The 16,783-nt window shown below is 40.8% G+C and overlaps 1 long non-coding RNA gene across 1 annotated transcript in view; it reads right to left on the bottom strand.

Annotated features, from left to right (window-relative positions):
* Window positions 1-16,783, bottom strand: part of LOC131743559 (uncharacterized) — a 388,810-nt gene that overhangs the window by 189,715 nt on the left and 182,312 nt on the right. The window contains exon 4 of the long non-coding RNA XR_010837343.1: window positions 11,784-11,867. This is a non-coding gene — a long non-coding RNA (uncharacterized lncRNA). The remainder of the gene's footprint in view (window positions 1-11,783; window positions 11,868-16,783) is intronic.

Below are 16,783 nucleotides of genomic sequence, written 5' to 3'. Positions count from 1 at the left end.
TGGAGGCTAGAAATCTGAAATCGAGATGTTGTCTGGATTGGTTCCTACCTAGAGGCTCTGAGAGAGAAACTATTCCAGGCTTCTCTCCTGTCTTCCAGTGTTTGCCAGGCATCCTGGATTTTCCTCGGCTTGTAGCTGCATCCCTCCAATCTCTACCTCTATTTTCACATAGGCTTCTCTCCTCTGTGTTTATCTCTGTGTCTCTTCTCTCCTCATAAGGACACCAGCCACATTGGATTAGGGCTCACTCGGCTCCACTATGACTTCATCTTAACTTACATCTTCATGACATCTGCACAGACTTAGTTCCAAATAAGGTCACATTCATAGGTGCCATACTTTTTATGTGGACAGTTCAACTCACAACCCCAAGGTAACTGGTGTCAAAGAAAAATTGCATGGACAAGTTAGACAGGGAAGGAAGACTTTATTCAAGATTTTGCAATGCAGAGGAGATCAAGACCATTGAAATAGGTGGGAGAGATCAAACTCAGCTCCATGGAAACACAAAGGATGCGTTTTTCAGCACAGGAGTGAGCTGGTGGGAAAGTACTGAAGACCATTATTGGGCGTTTGGTCAATGTGATGAGGCATGTGTTGGCTGATTGCTGCCGATGGAACTTAGGCTCCTACCCTCTCACAGAGACCGGCAGATGAGGCACTGGCTTTCTTGATAGTTGTTTTTCAAAGGGATGGCTCCCAGGTCCTTGAGAAAGACATTGCTGGGTTGTAGAAGATTTACATTCCAAAGGGGCAGAGAAAGAATCAACAACTGCAAATATCTAAAGGAAATGCTCTAAGAAAAGGGGTGTCAGGGCCTGTAGTCAGGAAGAAACAAGCTAAGGAGAACATTCAGGCAAAATCTTGGCCACTGGTTAGTCCCCGAGGTCAGAGCTTCAATGACGTGCAATGGTTACAGGTGTGTCTGGGTATGGAGCCCCTCCGCCCGACAGCCTCAGACTTTGAGAAGCTCTTTCCATGCATTTCAGCATGCTCTGACATGAAGTTCTTTATGTAGCTGCTGGAATTTGCAAGAAATCTGAAAGACCGGGTGAAGGATAGTTCATAAGGAGATGGAAATGAAGGCAAAACAGCTAATCACGAGGAGCCGGAATATCCAGAAGCAGCATTAGAGGCGACGAGCGAAGAGGTTAGAAGCATTTTTAATGTGTCTGAAATAGTCTCAAAATTTGAGGTTGCTTTGATGCAGTGTATCGTGGTCTCAAACTATTCTGGGGACAAAAGGCCTGTCACTTTCCAGTTCTTTGAGGTGTTTGGAAAGATGCTTGGGAAGTGTCCATCCATAGCTTGTAAAACACAATCACATTTCCCTTTTCACTGTCCTCGTGCAGAGCAAGAGATGTAGGAAGAGGGGCTGGGAAAAGGAAAGGAAAGATTGTCGTCTGTCCCTAAATGACAATCTGAGTGGCTGTCTTTCCAAATTAAAGAGCAGCACACGCTCAAAGGCATCTTCAGCAGCTTTAGATAAACTCAGCATGCCCCCGGGACCATCATGTTGTCTTTGGTCCACAGATTTAAATCTTCCTCAACTTAAAAAAAAAGGTGATGCAGTAAGCCTTGCAAAGAGGTCCACTGGGACCTGAATGAATAAAACAACCCTCTTGTCCCTTTCTGCTTGAAGAGAATTCTACTGGTAAGCAGCATAGAAAGTCTACAGGTACCAAGCTGGGCAATGTTCAATTGTAACCAGTGTGTTTCTAGGGAGGGCTAAGGCTCTCAGTGAAGGGTTAGCAAACTTTTACAGGGAAGGGCCGTAGCATAAACATTTTCGGCCTTGCAGGCCCCATGGCCTCTGTGGCCACTACTCAGCTCTGTAGTTGTAACACAAAAGGAGCCAAAGACACTGTGACAATGAATGGACACGACTCTGTTCCAATCAGACTTACTCCATGACACGGAATCTTGACTTTCATATGCAATATTATCTTCCTTTTGATTTGTTTTCCAATCATGTAAAAATGTACAATCTGTTCTGAGCTTGCAAGCTGTAGAAAAGCAGGCAATGGGCCAGAGCTGGCCTGCAGGCCGGAGATTTAGACCCCTGGCAAAATGAAAAAAGAATTGCAAACCCCACATATGCCCAGCGTATCTCATTTTCTTGCTTTTCATCCAAACATGAGCCAGTCATAGGGGCAATGTCCCAGCACCCACGCTGACAAAAAGAGAAAGAAAGGCAGATCCTAAGTGGCTTTATCGGCGTCCCAGCCTCCTAAGTGCCTAATACTACACAGAAGCAATCGTTAATTAACATGCTCGCCACATGTTCATTGAAGGCCTGCTCTGGGCCAGGCACGCAGGAGACGCTAAGCCTACTTACAGCAGAGACCCAAACGCGTGGCCTCATGGGGTCCACCCCACACTGTCGTCCTTTAACCTAAGTGAGCGTTAGATTCACCGACGAGGCTCTCAGAATTACAGATACTGGGTGTTTCCCAGAATGCCCCCAGATCAATTAAACCAGCATCTCTGTGGTGGGGCACAGCCATCCTCCGCTGCCAAATCGATTGGCTTTTGAAACCTTCCACTGCCCACACGGCAGCCTCGGGAGTGGGTTTAATTGCTTTGGGGTGGGCCTGGGCACAGGTAGCTCTTCAAGCTCTCCAGGTGATGGTACAGTGCAGGCAGAGCTGCGAACACCAGCCTAGAGCTTCTAAGGAAGCAGCTTTGATGCATGAGACTCACGGGGCCCACCAGTCACACCAACACCTGAAAGCAGCTTGGGGAGGCGCCCCCCAACCCCTGCCCACACCCCCAGCCTGCGGCCCACTTCGTGTGAATGGGGCCAGAGTGTTCTAGCCTCGGCCAGTCCCCCAGATCCTCAGAACCTCTAGAGCCAGGGTCAAGTCCCCGACCTTTTCACCTTGAGATCCAGTTTTCTCAGTTACTTCCCTTACTCCTCAAGGTCATAGCTCAGCTTCTCCTTTCTCCCCAAAACGTAGCCTTGAAAACATAGCTTTCTTACTATTAAGATCTGTGCAGAGCAGTGGTTCTCAAAGGATGGCTCCTGATCCGGCAGCGTCAGGATCACCTGGGACCTGATTAGAAATGCATATTCAGGGGCTTCCCCGGTGGCGCAGTGGTTGAGGGTCCGCCTGCCGATGCAGGGGACGCAGATTCGTGCCCCGGTCCGGGAAGATCCCACATGCCACGGAGCGGCTGGGCCCGTGAGCCGTGGCCGCTGCGCCTGCGCGTCCGGAGCCTGTGCTCCGCAACGGGAGAGGCCGCAACCGTGAGAGGCCCGCGTACCGCAAAAAAATGGGTCCCAGCAACCTGGATTGTTTGTTTGTTTTTGTGTCTGTTTTGAAGTATAGTTAACTTAGTTTCAGGTGTACATCAAAGTGATTCAGTTACACATATATATCCATATTCTTTTTCAGATTCTTTTCCATTATAGGTTATTATAGAATATTGAGTAGAGGTCCCTGTGCTGTACAGTAGGTCCTTGCTGTTTACCCATTTTATATGTAGTAGAGTGTATGTGTTAATCCCAAACTCCTAATTTATGTCTTCACCCCACCCCTGCTATCCCCTTTGGTGACCATAAGTTTGTTTTCTATGTCTGTGAGTCTATTTCTGTTCTGTAAGTAAGTTCATTTGTATCATATTTTAGATTCCACATATAAGTGGTATCACATGGTATTTGTCTTTCTCTTTCTGACTTACTTCACTTAGTATGATAATCTCTAGGTCCATCCACGTTGCTGCAAATGGCATTATTTCATTCTTCTTTATGGCTGAGTAATATTCCATGGTATATATGTACCACATCTTCTTTATCCATTCATCTGTTGATGGACACTTAGGTTGCTTCCACGTCCTGGCTATTGTGAATAGTGCTGCTATGACCATTGAGGTGCATGGATCTTTTTGAATTCGAGTTTTTTAACACTCCCTCCAGGTGAGTCTGAAGCACATTTGGGTTTGGAGAACCAGTGGCACAGAGCAGTGAAGCGTACAGTGAATCTGAAGATGTCACTAAATCAATTTGCAGTTGTTGGAGAAAAATAAGCAGTGGACTAAAGTTTGGGGAGATAAGTGTTTCAGAATTTCAGCCTTTGATCCCTTAGAACACTCAGACTCTAACTTGAAAGATGGTAGAACTCTTTCAGACTTGAATCCTGCCACTTGCAACACCATGGATGAAGTTGGAGAACATTATGCTGAGTGAAGTAAGCCAGACCCAGAATGACACTCACTGCGTGACCTCACTTATGGGGGGAATCTAAAAAGGTCAGACTCATAGTAACAGAGAATAGAATGGGTGTTACCAGGCGCTGAGAGGTGGGGAAAATGGGCTGATGGTCAAAGGGCACCAACATTCAATTATAAGATAAATAAGTTCTGGAGACATAATGAACAGCACGGTGATTATAGTTAACAATACTGTACAGTGTACTTGAAATTCGCTAAGAGAATAGATCTCAAGTATTGTCACCACACACACACACACACACACACACACACGATAACTATGTGAAGTGATGGGTATGTTAATTAGCTTGATTGTGGTAATCTTTTCACAGTGTATACATATATCAAAACACCAGGCTGTACACCTTAAATATATACAATTTTTATTTGTCAATCATACCTCAACAGAGCTGGGAGAAAAAAATAATGGAGCTCTTTCAGCTAAAAACTGCAGCTCTTGGGGATTATATCTCCAGACTTAGAATATTCTCTTCAACTAGATTACATAAAACATATCACAAGAACATTTCCAGCATTTCTAGGTCACCGGCATAGAACTTAATTGGAGAGTGGAAGACAGAGACGTCTCTTGCTTGTTGGAAAATTAAAACTCCTGTGGGAGGGTTTGGGGTGGCAGGTGGAATGGGAATTGGGCCATGATATCACGTATAAAGCTTCAGAGAGTTCGGCCAGCAAGGAGCTAGTAAACTGAAGGGTAACCCACCCGCCACTCTAGGTTGGGCCTATCTGATCGTGGTGTTTGGATATGCTGCTTTCAGAAGCTCGGTTAACTTTGTTTTCATTGCCCACATGTCACCAAACATGGAGGCTTGAGAGGGATATAAGGATAAGGGGTCTACATAGCCATTGTCAATGATAAACAGTGCCAGATGCTAGCTCAAGTGGTAAGGATGGATTTTAATCAGTAATACAGTGTTGCACTAGGGAAGAGAGTCCAGTGTGAGCACACCTCATATTCAATTTGTACAGAGCAAATGGGGCATTTTAAAGGGAGAAGGAAATTAAGGAAAGGGAACCGTAGGGGCTTGAGAAGAGTGAGGGAAGTGAACAAAATGACAGGGCAGGCAAGGGGGCTTCGCCCACGTGAGAACCGCCTGGGTTAGGCCCCTGCCCTCCCACAGAGGCCGGGACCCAGGGACCCTGCCTTCAGGTGCTCAAATGAGGTCACCTGCCTGTGCATTTGGGGACATAGCAGGCCTATGTCAGTGTGCATGTGTCTCTGTGTGTGTGTGTGTGTGTGTGTGTGTGTGTGAGAGAGAGAGAGAGAGAGAACAGTGCTAAAATTTCTCAAACTCCCCTGAGAAATGGTATCAGGGGAAAATAAACAGAGAAAAATTAAGAAGGCTCTCAAAGACATTTTTATCTCAGAGAAAGTGGGGCACCACCCTCGGCTGCCTCTACCCAGGAGAGAACTTGTTTAGAAAATGCAGCTACATCACGAACCTTAGAAGGAAGGTTCACAGAGGCATTTCCTTTTTAACTTCAGTGAGAGAAACACAGCACTCAATATTCCTAACTGCTGCTCTACATTTGTCAGAGACCAAAGAAATGGCAGAAGAGTTAAAGGCACGGCCATCTAAACACAACAGACGGTAGGAAGCCTGTCTCCTGGCGGGGGGGCGGAAATCTTCAAAAACAATCAGCGCCCAACAAATATTATTAAGTGGCAAAAGCAAACGCAGTAAAATTCAGGTGGAAAATAGATTCTGGGCTGTAACCAAGCTTGGAAAACAAGACAAATAAGGGACTGTAAGAGACTTCAGAGTATAATTAGAAGGGCAAGAAGAAAAAAAGCCCACGAACGCACAAGGTATAGAGTGAAAAGGAGCCCCAGGTGTGTAATGAATGAAACGCAAGGAGAGGAAGAAAATACTTTGCAGATTCTGACCCTCGTCCTCTTGTTCCTATTAAATTTCAGTCGGAATCCACGTTACACGTGTAGAACAGCAGGCTTAAGAAGATATAACATGAATAGATGTATAAAAATCATTTCTTACACAAGAAATTAAATTGAATCAAGATTCTCTTTAGTCGTTTTTCCCCTCATGTTCCGTCCAAGTGAGATTTAATCACCCCGTGAGCTCAGAGAAACCCATACATGTAAGGACATGAAGTCTGACAACCGCTCAAGACACTACCACCTACGAGGCTCAAGGCTGCTGCAAGTGAAAGCCAGTGAGCCCCAGGGAAAACTTCCCCGAGATTCTGCAGTCCCTAGGGGCAAAAGATGACCTCACAGCTGGTGCCTTGAATGTTTTCCTGACTCAGGGGAGGAAAATAGTTCCCAGGAATCTGGCAGGACCGGTAGGAGGGATACGGATGCTGATCAAAGGAACAGCTCGGCAAAGCCGTACGCCGAGATGTCTGCCAAGCTCTGGAGGATGTGTGTAGACTGGTGGTTCTCAGCACGGGTGCTCTGGTCCTGAGGGGACAGCTGGCAATGTGTGGAGACACTTTAGTCACACCGGGGGAGGGCGACAAAGACATTGAGTGACTAGGCGTCCGACAATGCATGAGACAGGCCTCCACAGCAGATCCATTCAGCCCCAAATGTCCCTAAGGCTGAGATGGAGAACCCATGGTGTAGACCAAGAAAGAAAAATGCTGCTGAAGAACGAAAAGGACTCAGCTTGTGGCAGAAGGTTTCATACTAAGTATCAGAGGATGCTGGAGAAACAGCAAGCTGAATCGTTAGCACAGTATGTGAACGTCAGTACGGGCAGGTATGCTCTGGGAGGAGAAGAAGACAGAGTCCTGGGAACAGGATACATAAGAAGTCATACGATGTCCTCTACGCCATACTTATAAGTTGGACAGGGTTGCACTGGGCGATTGAGATTTTATGAAGTAAGATATGCAAACAGTGTAGAGTTGAGGGGGTTGGCCTGAACCCCTGTGTGAGTCCCATAAGACAGGCTGCCATGCAGAAGACAGAGGCTAGTTGAATTAAAAACACTTCAGTGAGGTATCACCTCACACCAGTCAGAATGGCCATCGTTAAAAAGTCTACAAACAATAAATGCTGGAGAGGGTGTGGAGAAAAGGGAACCCTCTTGCACTGTCGGTGGGAATGTAAATTGGTGCAGCCACTATGGAGAACAGTATGGAGGTTTCTAAAGAACCCAAAAATATAGTTTACCATATGATCTAGCAATCCCACTCCTGGGCATATATCTGGAGAAAACTATAATACATGCACCTCAATGTTCACTGCAGCACTATTTACAATAGCCAAGACATGGAAGCAACCTAAATGTCCATCGACAGATGAATGGATAAAGATGTGGTACATGTATACAATGGAATGCTACTCAGCCATAAAAATAATAATGAAATAATGTCATTTATAGAGACAGGGCTGGGCCTAGAGATTATCATACTAAGCGAAGTAAGCCAGGCAAAGACAAATATCATATGAAACCACTTATATGTGGAATCTAAAAATGATACAAGTGAACTTATTTACAAAACAGAAATAGATTCACAGACAGAAAATACACTTTTGGTTACCAAAGAAGGGGTGGGTGATAAACTAGGAGTTTGGGATGAACATACACACACGACTATATATAAAATAGGTCACCAACAAGGACCTACTGTGGAGCGCAGGGCACTCGACTCAATATCTTGTAATAACCTATAAAGGAAAAGAATCTGAAAATGAATATATGTGTGTATGTGTATATAACTGAAGCACTTTGCTGTACACCTGAAACTAACACAACATTGTAAACTAACTCTACTTCAATTTTAAAAATAGGTAAAAATAAAAGAGAATGACAGGAAATATTGGAAGCTAAAAAGAAAGAAAAGAAAACACCTCAGTGGCTGCCCAGCCACCAGATGGAAGGTTCACAGTCCCCTGTCAACTGAGGACAAGGTTGGGATCCTTAAGTTGCTGGTTTATAGGTTCTCAAAATAAAGCTATTTGCATGGTTGGAGGAGCAGCTTCTTCCAAGAAGGAGGCTGAAAGGGGGAAGTTTCTGAAAAGGTAGAATTAACCTGAATCTATTGATTCATCTATATAGAGAATTAGAAATTGCAGGATCATGATCCTATGAGTAAAGCTTCCTCCTAGATTCTTGATTTAAATATGGTACTTTTGGACCTTCCTCATAGCTCTCTGAGACCCTGCAGGCTTAAACGCTAACAATTATGTGCAGGACAACTGATGACATCAGAATCCTTAGGGCCTGGGCTTCATCTGCCTCAGGCTGACATGCCCTTAAAGAGCCAAACCCAACAGCAAACTTAATAAATCCCACACATGTAGCCCAAATCTAGTGCGTCCCACTGGTGGATTTTGTTTTATCATGCTTTAAGCAGTAGTCTCTCTGGAACTCTCTGAGTAACTACGCTTTTTTATTCTTTTTATTTTTAACAAATTCATGTTCACTGATCCATAGATGCTGTGATACCATCATAAATCCTTACAACACCAGGAGTGCTTTCAGAGGTTGTTCTCAGTATTCTCATCTACTTTGATGTGAAGCAAAGCCTTTACACAAAATTCAAAGGGCTACAACACTGAAAGGATTACAACGGCAAAATGTCAACAATTTTGCGCAATGAACTGAGAACTGTTTCTGAAAACTGCTCTCTTTATCAAAGGAGCCTACACATCTAGCTATTCGGAATCTGTGCCAATCTTCTTGCAATGCTGTCCTTAAGAGCGTGAAAAGGGCATTTTGTTCCATTACAATGACTGGAACAATTTTAAAATAAAGTTGGAAATGACATTTCAATAAGTGAATTAGAAACGAAGGAGAGTGGCACCTAATAAGGCCAGAGCACTTCTGGGTTGTCCTCATTTTTCCAAATTTATTTTGGATCATTTGGATCGAACCACCAGAAAATGCCATACTGACCCAGAGATACCCTAAAAAATTACACTAAAATTAAAATGGCTGCTTCAGAAATGTTTATATATATAATTTTTATTTTTGTCATATAATCTTTTCAATAACTGTAAAACTGTTACTTATTTTGGAGAATTCCTTAGTTTTCATCAAACGTGCATGAATGTCACTTCTTATAATCACTGACCTCAATTTTCTTTTAAAAATGAGTTCTAAGAAATGCACATAAGTAAGCCTTGGGAATCCAGTTTTCATTTCAGCTGACCAGACAAAACCTATGAAAAAGTTAATGCTTGTGCAACCTAAAAAAAGTCTGATTTTAAACACGAAAATTATATCTACCCTATAACATCCATTCAATAAATTTGAATATCATGTATTTAATAGTCTATTTCAAATTTGCATATGATCCAAGTAATGAACAACCACCTAAAAACACTTCAAATCCACCATATACTTTTATATAGAACGATTACTATATCATTTAAATATTAATTTTCACACAAATAAGTTCATATAAAAACACCTTAGGTCCGCAGGCCAATGGGTAAAAAGTCAAAATTACAAAATACTGATTTCTGTTTAGTACTGGTCTGAAGTTCTTGATTTTCCAAAACGCAAAAGGAGAAAAAGTAAAGGAGGGAGAAAACCAAAATTCCAGAAGCACCCACCACGTTCCAGTCCTTTATGGATGGTCTTATACTTGGTCCTTTATATCAAGTTATTTCATTGCAAGAGTAATTGCATGGGATAGACTCTTACACATGAGAATAATCTAGGCATATGTAACACTTTAACTTAATTTCTGACAGCTAAACTCGTAGTAAATACAATTTGGTTTGCCCCAGTGTCATGCCTTCTTGATAATCTCACAATTTTCCAAAGATCTGTAGGAAACAAACGTATTTAGTTTTACTTACTCCATCATTTTCAAATTCATTTGACCACAGAACCCTTTCATTCTCCTACAATTAGATGTTAAAGGAACAATGAACTATACCAGTCTTTCTGGTGTGGGTAAATTGAACATATTACTGGAAAATACAAACCATACAACTTGTCAAGGACACTCAAAACAAGCCCCTAGGAAGGGACCTTGATCTAGTATAATGCTGCATTTCACCTCTTGGCTTTTTAATGTCCTCAGACTCTCAACTTGTTTCAAATAATTCCCGATAATCTGTTATGGTTTAATTGGCTACCCTCTCTAGAAATGTTTTCAAATTAAGGAGGGGAATAGTGAGAATTCCCTCCTTGAACGCAAAGGTAAGATCTGCTGGAGGAGTTACAGGGCTCCACTGGAGTAGCTAAGCTTTTCAGGTGCACCTCAAAACCGAGCACCCATAAGATTACCTGATCAGCATATATTGGGTCTTGGGCACCCACATGACCCAACTGCATCTTTTTTTTTTTTTTTTGATTTTCATCTTTTTTTTTAACATCTTTATTGGAGTGTAATTGCGTTACAATGGTGTGTTAGTTTCTGCTTTATAACAAAGTGAATCAGCTAAACATACACGTATCTCCCCAATTACATCTTCATTCCCTCTTTAGAAAATGTGAATAACAAGATGTCACTTTCCACAGATGTATAGAAATGCTTAACAATTAAGTGAACAGTTTTTAACACAATTTGAGCTGCATATACAAAGATGTAGAAGAAAAGATCTAAAAATGTAAGGTACTCCTATCTGGTAAAGTCACTGACTTCGGTTAACGTAAACGTTTCCATTTAAAAAGCAAATAGCATCAACAGTGAAATGTGCAACTTAGTAAATCCAAAACACATTCTACGAAAATGACTTTTTTTATTAAATCAGGAAGAAACTAAAAATGTCTTTGACTATGAATTCGCTAAAGTATGACACGGTTACCGTAATTTCCACATTTAAACATGAAATAATTGTATGATTTTGGTTTGTCGAAGTGAATATTAGGAAGCCAGAGGCAATTTAAATTTAGATAATCTCCCATTTTCCTGTTATTGCATTGTCACAAAAAGGTCAGCAGAATAAACAAGAATATATTAACAGAATTTCAACTCTAATTTTATCACAAAGCCCTGTGTTAGTCGGGTATTTTCCTCTGCATTATTCTGTGTGAAATACTGTGTTAAAATGTGACTTTGAAAAATTCAAGTCAAAGTTTGCAGAAACTGCAGGCATTCGCAACTCTCCAAATATTTACTTACTTTGCCAAATTAAAAACATGCTGTTTTTCTAAAACAATTCAGTTACTCTAATACTTCTATATGGGCCCAACCTCTGCTAAAGACACTGTAGGAGAACACACACACACACAAAGTGTATATACCATGGTCCCTGCCCTCACAGAACTTATAATTCAACTGTGAATTAAAATAACAAGAATAGTAATGGTTGAACACGTCACTACAGCTTAGATCCTTGATGTTCATGACAAAGACATTCATCTGGAGAGCCTCATGGAGCCTCAAATATCAGGCTCTCCTTAAAGCCCTCCTGTGTTACAGAGATGGAGTAACACACCACGTAAGTGACTCCGAGAAGTGAAACAGAAAGAGGAGAAATGATGAACGGTACCTTCATGAATGCCCAAGTCTACTTCAAATCGCTTGTAAAATTGTATGATGCTGGCAGTAATGCTAATATAATTCAGAAAGTATGGATATGTACAATCATGTATTCACAACAAATATTATTGCACACTTACCATGTATCTGGCAACTGTTCTTAGCATCGTAGATATAGCGGCAAATACAGGATACAAAGTCTATTCTCTCACGAAGCTGACATTCTAGTGGAGAAGACAGAGAGTAAATCAATAAATAATGAATTTGTCAGGTTATGCTTTGAGTGCCGGGGGCAGAGGCACTGCTGGAAATGGGGATTGGTTGCTCTTTATATAGAATGGTCAGGAAATACCTCTTTGTAACTTTGATATTTCAGTAGAGAACTAAAGATGTCAAAGGGAAGACCTCGCCAAGAAAAGAGGAAAGCACACGCAAAGGCCCTGAGGTGACAGTGATGTTAGCAAATTTGAGGGATAGCAAGGAGGGTGGTGTGGCAGGAGTGAAGTGCAAAGGGCAGAGGTGGGAAATGAGGTTAGAAAGAGACAAGTACACGGGGTAAGGGCGGCGAAAGCCAACTGTGCTGGGCCTCAATAAAACATGGGCTGGAGTCTTACTTGAAAGTGTCATGACATGGGATACCTTTGTACAGATACTGAAGGATAAATGAGATTTACCTAACTTAAAGGAAAGGAAATTTGAGATTCATGCTTATACCTGTTCGCTCTCTATTTTTAGATCTTTCTAGTACTTCTGAGAACATTAAAAGAAAGACCAATGCTTGTGCTCAGACTTTTATTCAAAATGAATCATTCATTCCTGGCCATGTTTTTCCCACCAGAACATCTTGGAGCCCACTGAACTCATAGGGCCAGTTCACTGGCTTTCTAACTTTCTTCACTTTATTCTGGAAATCTCTCAAAAAATGAGAATGTATAGTCAAACGAGTCACATATGGCTCCACGTGAAACGAAAACTTCTCAAAAACTATTTAAACATCTGATTAATTTTTTTTAAACCCGTGGTGGCCTCAGTCGGCTACCAGCTTATAGTAGCAGAAAGTTTAAGAATGTAAGAAGGTGAATTTTCATACACCTGTCTGATAAAGGCATTAAAGCGTGGTTTGGGAAAAAGGTGAGAACTAATCAAGCAAGGTGATCTCACCCCAAATATACATTAATTTATGAGATGTTAACAACATGGGAATTAACCTATGAAATAGCTGCTCACTTTATTAAGCAAAGAGGACTGAAATGTGCTATTCACATTATAACAAAAAAATGAAATACATCATATACTGCAAGGCAACTAGGCAATGACTGAAATGGGTTTTATAAGGACAACACACCTACTGAATGGCCCAGCCATTTCAAGTTCAAGAGACTAAATCAAGAATTAAATTTCAAACTGATTTCTTGAGGCTTCATAAGCATATATGGAACATTGATTTCTCTTTCTATTCTTCAATTTTCTCAGCTATTCATTGAGGAAAATTCCATTTCACTGCTTCCCAAGGGGTATGTTTTGGAGTTGTTCATGTCTGCGACTGCTAAATATTATGGTTTTCTCTGCTGTGTCTATAACCTCAAAAGAGTTATTTGCAAATTCCAAGGCGCGCGCACACACACACACACACACACACACACACACACACACACACACACACACAAAATCAATACATCCTAGTTTCATTTATTAGAAATCTCCTAAAAGTTCATTGGAGTGCATAGCCCAGTATCCTGAATATCATTTTGTGAGGTCTGGGATTCCTCGTGGATTTTTCTGTTGAATTTATACAAATGAAAAAAATATCTGAGCAGTCATTTGGGAATGGGAGTTTAAAAATTCTGCAACCTTCATAAAGCCTTTCTCAATCAGTTACATAAAAGTAACGTCTCCCTTCTTTGAAATCTTCTAGCAGTTATGGCCTGTATTAGTCATTTGTCAATTTATTTTATACTGCTCTTTGATAGTTCTTCTAGTCTTTGTATTTAAGTATTATTTTTAATATTTTATTGTTACATTTCTCAATACTTAGGATTTATTTAACCAGATTTTTAACCTTTACAAGATTAAAGACTAAAACTGTAACATCTATGCAATCCCTTGCCCACCTAGGCATTTCCAGATAGGAAATATCTGGAATACTGCAGCTATGCCTTCCAACAATACGTTAATTAGATTTTTGATTTCAGAGACATTGTTGGAAAAAAGTCCACAGCTGACACAGCTGCTGATACTAAAGCAACTACATCTTCCAAAAATATTCACAAGAGCCTGAATAAGTCAACCTATAAGGATAATCACAATTTTTACACAATTGAAGATATAAAAGCTGTACATTGAGGAGGATTCTGGAAAATAGCAGAGTAGGAACCACCTTGAATCTGTCTCCCCACCTAGACAACAACTGCACCAGCAGAATCTATCTACTATAACTATTTTAGAACTCTGAAGGCTTGAAACTTCCAGGGGGAAGCAATGAAAGGCATCCAAATTGGAAAGGAAAAAATAAAATTATCTCCATATGCAGATGATGTGATTTTATATGGGGAAAACCCTAAAGATTCCAAAAGAAAAACGCTGTTAGAACTAGTTCAGCAAAGTAGCAGCATGCAAAGTTAACATGCAAAAATCACTTGCATGTCTGAACACTAACAATGGAAAATATGAAAAGGAAATCATAAAAACAATTCAGTTTACTAGAGCATCAAAAATAATAAAATACTTAGGGGTGAACTTAACCAAGGAAGTGAAAGACTTGTGCAATGAAAACTACAAAACAGTGCTTTAAAAAATCAATGAAGACATAAATAATAAAAGCACATCCCATGTTCATGGATTGGAAGATTCAATATTAAGATGTCAATACTACACTGAGCAATCTACAGACTCAATATAATCCCTATCAAAATTTCAGTGACTTTTTTTTTGCAGAAATAGACACATCTATCTTAAAATTCATATGGAATCTCAAGGGACCCTGAATAGCCAAAACAATCTTGAAAAAGAAGAACAAAGCTGGAGGGCTCACACTTCTTGATTTCAAATGTTACTATAAAGCTACAATCATCAAAGCAGTGCATTACTGGCATAAAGACAGACGTATAAAAAAGTGGAATAGAATAGAGAGCCCGGGAATAAACCCTCACATATCTGGTCAAATGATTTTTGACAAGGGTGCCAAGATCATTCAATGGGGAAAGGACAGTATTTTCAATAAACAGTGCTGGGAAAACTGGATATCAACATGCAAAAGAATGAAGCTGGACCCTTATCTAACACCACATACAAACATTAACTCAGAATGGATCTAATAGTTAAATATGAGACCTAAAGCTATAAACGTGTTAAAAGAAAATATAAGACAAAAGTAACTGAGAGGATTTTATTGTTTAATTTTTTTAAAGGGAACTCAGAGCATTTAGCCCAACCTTATTAATTTATTAAACAAACTCCACTGCGTGCATTTCTGTGGACCACCTTTACTCATCTACTTCTGTTCTACTCTTAGTATGTTTCTATTTATGTTTTGTTTTATTACCTTGTATGTGTTTATACAGCTGCAAAACTTCTTAGAAGTTATCTAAATACATGAACAAGGTACATTAGCTAATGTTGGGCATTGACAAATTTCCTCAAGGATTACCCAGTTCAATGATTAGGTGTTTTTTTTTCATCAATAAACAAGAGAAGAAAAGAAGTTAAATGCAAAAAGTCAATTGATCATGTTTTTCACGTTATATTTTTAATTGAAGTATAGTTAATTTACGATGTTGTTTTAGTTTTCGGTGTATATATATAAATATATTCTTATGTTGTTCACTTTTTTTTTTTTTTTTGTGATACGCGGGCCTCTCACTGTTGTGGCCTCTCCCGTCGCGGAGCACAGGCTCCGGACGCGCAGGCTCAGCGGCCATGGCTCACGGGCCCAGCCGCTCCGCGGCACGTGGGATCTTCCCGGACCGGGGCACGAACCCGTGTCCCCTGCATCGGCAGGCGGACTCTCAACCACTGCGCCACCAGGGAAGCCCTAGTTGTTCACTTTAGATTGTTGTGTCGTTAAATAGAAAATGTGTAATTCTGGCAGTGGCTTATGAAATAAAATATTTTCCTGAATTAAAGTAAACAGGACCTTACAAAGGCACTGCTGTAGAATAGGGGCATATAAATGCAAAAATTAAGAAAAGGCTATAATTAATGATTTTCTTTAGCCCTCTCTGTTCCACTCATCCACCATGAATGTCATGGTTTTCTCATTTCACTGCGTTTAACAGGAAACCAAAATTCCTGAAAAAGCTGAGTTCTTCATCTTACCCCTTTCACTTTACGATTCCTTAACAGCTTGGACAGTACAGTTTTGTTCACGTGGGAATATCCCCCAAGTCACAGAGGTTGAGAGTTTGACCCATGCCTCTTATTTCACAGAAGAGATCCCACTGCACCTGGCGTACAAATTAATGTTTTTAAAGCCCTCACCCGCCAGCAAACACATTAACTTTTTAAACTGTGACTGAGTCATTGCTTCGAAACTTTCTCGGAAAAATGCTGATCCTAACAGATTTGCTTTCAAAAAATCTGGATATGATTTACATAACATTTTGAGGGCAAAATGCCAAACACTCAGAACTATTAAAGATAAAGAGCAAGCAGACGAACAAAAAAATATTATCAGCTATAAAAGTCACCGACTGGGAGAGTTTCACAGTTAACTCTTGCATTTCTTCAGCTATGGGCTTATCTGGATCAGCTTCTTCAATAAGTCTGATTATTCTTTGATCTTAAAAGGAATCACAGTGTTATTTGAATGGAGAGAAGATGGATATGTCACTTGTCGTGGTGAAGGAGGTCCTGTGACTGACTTTACTTAAGGCATCACCACCTCTATGTATTCTCATCAGGGTCTCTATTTCCTTATTTAGATGATAGGTAAGCTTTGTAGACATTTATTGAGCCACATGTTTATGCTTTGTATGCTTTTGATAAGTAAATTATAACCCCCCAAAATTATTAAATGGTTTTTTTTTTTTTTTTTTTTTTTTTTGCGGTACGCGGGCCTCTCACTGTTGTGGCCTCTCCCGTTGCGGAGCGCAGGCTCCGGACGCGCAGGCTCAGCGGCCATGGCTCACGGGCCCAGCCGCTC

This window comes from Kogia breviceps, chromosome 16 (genome assembly GCF_026419965.1).
Source record: "Kogia breviceps isolate mKogBre1 chromosome 16, mKogBre1 haplotype 1, whole genome shotgun sequence".
NCBI classification, from domain to species: Eukaryota; Metazoa; Chordata; class Mammalia; order Artiodactyla; family Physeteridae; genus Kogia; species Kogia breviceps.
The sequence above is the reverse complement of the archived record's forward strand: the minus strand, read 5'-3'. Positions and strand labels throughout refer to the sequence as shown.